The sequence below is a fragment of the Dysidea avara genome, chromosome 5 (assembly GCF_963678975.1).
Source record: "Dysidea avara chromosome 5, odDysAvar1.4, whole genome shotgun sequence".
Taxonomy (NCBI): Eukaryota; Metazoa; Porifera; class Demospongiae; order Dictyoceratida; family Dysideidae; genus Dysidea; species Dysidea avara.
Window position 1 is genome coordinate 15,294,512 of NC_089276.1, and position 4,927 is coordinate 15,299,438.

General features: G+C 39.4%; 1 long non-coding RNA gene across 2 annotated transcripts in view; it reads right to left on the reverse strand.

The window, feature by feature from the left end:
* The window catches only part of LOC136255670 (uncharacterized), a 121,140-nt gene extending 117,605 nt beyond the window's left edge, over nt 1-3,535 (reverse strand). For both annotated transcript variants that reach the window (XR_010701036.1, XR_010701035.1), the window contains exon 1: nt 3,405-3,535. This is a non-coding gene — a long non-coding RNA (uncharacterized lncRNA). The remainder of the gene's footprint in view (nt 1-3,404) is intronic.
* Nucleotides 3,536-4,927: the final 1,392 nt, after the last annotated feature.

Sequence of the window (4,927 nt, forward strand, 5' to 3'; positions counted from 1 at the left end):
GAGAGTTCAGCTAGAAACAAGTCACCCTGTAGAGAGTTCAGCTAGAAGAAGTTACCTTGTAGATAGTTCAGCTACAAAGAAACTACCATGTAGAGAGTTCAGCAGCAAACAAATTGCCCTGTAGAGAATTCAGCTACAGACAAATCACCCTGTAGAAAGTTCAGCTAGAAGAAGTTCCCTTGTAGAGAGTTCAGCTACAAACAAATCACCCTGTAGAGAGTTCAGCTAGAAACAAGTCACCCTGTAGAGAGTTCAGCTAGAATAAGTTACCTTGTAGAGAGTTCAGCTACAAAGAAACTACCATGTAGAGAGTTCAGCAGCAAACAAATTGCCCTGTAGAGAATTCAGCTACAGACAAATCACCTTGTAGAAAGATCAGCTAGAAGAAGTTACCTTGTAGAGAGTTCAGCTACAAACAAATCACCCTGTAGAGAATTCAGCTACAAACAAGTCATCCGGTAGAGAGATAAGCCAGAAGGATCACCTTGCAGAGAGGTTAGCTACAAAGAAATCACCCTGCTTCATTTTTTCTGCTTCATCTTTTCTTCTTCCTGTAGTAAAGAAAAATTGACAGGTTAAAAAGCCCTAAAGCCGGCCATAGGCCGGCTTTATGGCCGGCTTTGGGGTATACAAATACAAAAAGAAGTGAAATCTAATCCAAAACAGCCAAGCTGTAAAAAAAGAGTGCGGCCCTGAGAAAGGCTATGGTGAAAAAAGATGTGAAAAAAGATGTGAAATCCAAGGTGGCGGCCAAGAAATGGCTGTGATGGTAGGTTAATGGTAAAAATTTTAACAACAACAATTCAGGTGAATTTGGTGCCGCTTGGTCTTGGCACAAAATTCACCTGAATTGTCGTTATTACAATTTTTACCATTAACCTACCATCACAGCCATTTCTTGGCCGCCACCTTGGATTTCACATCTTTTTTCACATCTTTTTTCACCATAGCCTTTCTCAGGGCCGCACTCTTTTTTTACAGCTTGGCTGTTTTGGATTAGATAACTACTTACTCCAGGCCACTGGCACTGGATGCCAGTGGACCTTCAGCATACACTAGATTTTAAGGACTACTAATGTTTATACTGTACATATCTTGTTGTATGTACAGGTATGCTGTAAAGCAAATAATAAATAAATTAATAAATAAATGGTGCTGGAAATGAGGCAGTGAAGAAATGTACATGTCAACACTGTGAAATATGCATGCAGCATGTAAAAAATCCTGTAGATGAAATCAACATTTTCTATATTGTGCACCTGCTTTATAGTGCACTATAATATAGCTAGCAATACCTCGTTTCTGTGTTGTATTTTCTACCCACAATACAGTATATACCATATCTCATTAATAACCAATAAAAGTACATCATTTGTACAACAAATATTAAACAGGATGATTGGTTATGTTTCAGTTCACAAAGTTCCAGCTTGATCAAAATTGACCAGAAAACATGCCATCAGGATTCTGAGGGATATTACATTCGATCTCACCACTACTAATTCCCCATGTAGATACATACTTGCTGTTTTACTTGAGTCAGTTGAGGGAAGCTTTCTTCTCATAATCTGCTTCATAGTTCTTGACAGTGTGTTATAGCTAACATCTGTAAAAATTTCATTACAATAAATGTTGCTAAGCAAGGCAAGTGTAGCAAACCTTAGTCACTATAACTTTCACAAAATTCAGCCATGATCACAAGTTTCTCCACTACCAAACTTCAATAGACATCTACAAAATGCTCATGTTTCCATGAACAATACCAGAATTTAATCAGAAATTTAATCTGCTACCACAAGACATCATCAATGGTCCAAGTTTTTAATGAATCAGTAGCTACTTTTGTCACTTCCTTTGACAGTTTTAGCTAGTGGTGTTGATGGAATCTCGCTGCCATGCCATGATAGATAATAATATAGCGAATCATGACTAATTAGCTATATCTGCTTACCTCACAGTTGCTACAAATGCAGCTCTTCCTATGTCTTTCTGCAAAGTTCCCTACGTTAAGCTAACTTGCACACTTGCAGTCATCTGTAAAGTAGACTTAGCCAATTCGCATAGCTAGTGGTTTATGAAAGCAGTGGGTACACTGTGGCTAAGTAGATTGTCCACATCAGTAAAGTATTCATTTACTTCAATGCATTCCTATCAACTTCTTAGTCAGCCTTTACACACACACATGCACGCACGCACACACACACACACAACACACACACAACACACGCACACGCACACACACACACTACACAACATTAAATAAACCATAATTGATACTCAGTTTAGAATGTGCCTATGCAAATTGTTTCCTGTATAATAGCACTGATTGTGCCTAGTAAAGGTAATGGATTTGATAGTAACAGACTGTCAGCAGCTATAGTAGTATTTTGTAATTCAAAACATCTATAGGCCATGCTTGCATGCATGGGTCAAAAGCAATAGCAAAGTAAAAGTCCTTCCAAGCAATGGCGACACAAAGACTAACAGCTGTTGCTTCAAGCCACTTAGTGGACATAACCATTTAACACTAATGAAATAATGTGCTGTGGTGGATACTCAGTATGCCAATTTTCATAGAGTAGATTACTATGCAACACATCAGTGCCTACTTTGAAGAGCTTTTACTCAATATACTTCACACATCACTGTGCCAATGGACTTTATCCACAATGACGTCACAAGCACAAGATGGCCGCATTATTTGGGGTACTAATGTACAGGCGCCTATGGAGAAATTCCTTTGATTGATCATATTTCAGCCAGGGAAGAAGATATCGAGCTCTAAGCAACAGGTACGGTTTCAAGACAGTACAACAAATGATTTGTATCGCATGCCAGAAAATTTTTGAGATAACGCTTGTTTGCAATAGTTTTTGTTACTTTATACCCATACCTGTTGGTTACTCCTTGGTATCTTGCTTCACGAGTGAAACATGATGGATCAAAACAATTTCTCCATAGGCGCCTTGTACATTAGTACCCCAAATAACGTGGCCATCTTGTTGCTCGTGATGTCATTGTGGATAAAGTCCATTGTGAACACTTGGCACTTTTGAAACACACACATTAGGGTATAAAGCTGCAGCTACAGTACCGCTCAGCTACAACTTGACAAACGCGTGCTACCGAAACGCAGCAACTGTTGCGTGTCTACCATAGGTTTGGCGTGTAATAAGCGTTGTCAACTACAGAAGCACGGGTTCAGCACGCGTTACAACGACGTGAATATCATGGCGAAGTGCACACGCATTGATAACTTTGCAGTTTACACGCTCCGGTAGGTGCAACGCGTTTGTCCGTCGTGCCATATTATGCTGCCAGTCAACGCGTTGAACCAGACTTACAACGCGTTGAACCGTTCACATCAAGACTCATTCAGTATAAAAATTACTATAATAACGTACCTTTGTGTAAATTCTTGTTACTTCCGGCGAGCTTTCTTTACCTCCATCATTACCCTGAGCTGCACAGTGCAGCAGAGCTATCTTTACGTTTGGAGTAGCTTATAATAAGCGCCACAGTAAATAAATTTAGCTTCTAATTAATGCGAACTGTTGTTCATTTAAGCATGCTCGGACGAGTTATGCGTGTGTATTATCTATGGACGAGCTGTATACCGTCTACATGTTGAACAGGGTGATATCAACGTCACCTCAGCGCAAGTAAGTTTTTCGTATGTCTGCACTCACAGCATATACAGGCGTGTTGTTGTGTTGTGTATCAGCTGGTGACAGGCTTTTATTGCTAGGAGAATAATAGTGTGCTGATTAGTTAGGTACAAGGTACAAGAAAATACGCGTAACAATACAAAATAGCGTAGAAACAACACTCTTAGCAACTGGTACACCTGTAAGCGCATGTGTAGTTTTGCTGACTACTGGAAATATTTCCCTGAACCAAATTCAGGACTGTTAACATTTTGTATACCTACTAGTTTAGCTTCTTGTGGGCTTAATGGAGTTATTTGTTAGAAATAATGTTTCTGGTGGTTGTGATATGAATTAAAAAATTAATTTTGTGACCACAGTGTCTTGCTTTAGGCCATATTGTAGCCATATTTCAGTAACTATACACATTATTCTCAAATCCTCTGTCAGTCCCTCACAAGTGATGTCCTCCAAACCTTAGAACTGTTAGTAAGTTCTTCATTGGTCTGATTTTTGGTTCAGTTTTCACTAATTGGCATGTGGACATCTCATGTTTCCATAACAACATTTGAATTCCAATGAGAAAAAGTTAAGAATGGATAAATATTTGTTAACAGTGGATTAAGAAAACCAAAAGCCCCAAATCACCAATTGATAGTGTACTTATGAGTTTGCAGTATCCCGTAACCTTGGTTCAACCACTTCTACCTTTTAGCACAATGAATTCCGAAGTGTAGGTGGCTTCATTGCTTATCCAATGGCAAGACTATATATAAATATAATATTATAGTGGCCGGGACCACAAAACAGTAGGCGTGGCCCACGAAGTAACATCACCCAAAAAGCAGCCTCAATTTTCCCACACAACAATGAGGCACTATTGAACTTAGCCCAAACAAGCTTTCAGATCAACCCGAAATGCTTTGAACAAGTTGCTATGGAATTTTAAGCTTTTTTATTCGATGGAATTTTCTACTGACTGACTGATTTTGGACAAGCGTATCTCGATAATGGGTAAGGCTATGGGCCTGATGTTTTCACTGTTACTCTTCAATGTTGCTTCTACCCAAGAGGTACCTTTAAGCATACCGCAGTACGTACCATGCATTCTTCATGGACTTACCAGTGTCCTCCTTTGTGTGTCATTCATCTTTGCTGATAGCGAAAGGTGTTGATTTGGCAGTAGCACGTGACAGGCTTCCCTTTGAAGCAGAAATTGTCCGTATTTTTCTTAGTGGCTACAGAGGTGCTTTTCAAGCAGTTCAGCCAGTTCTTGATTT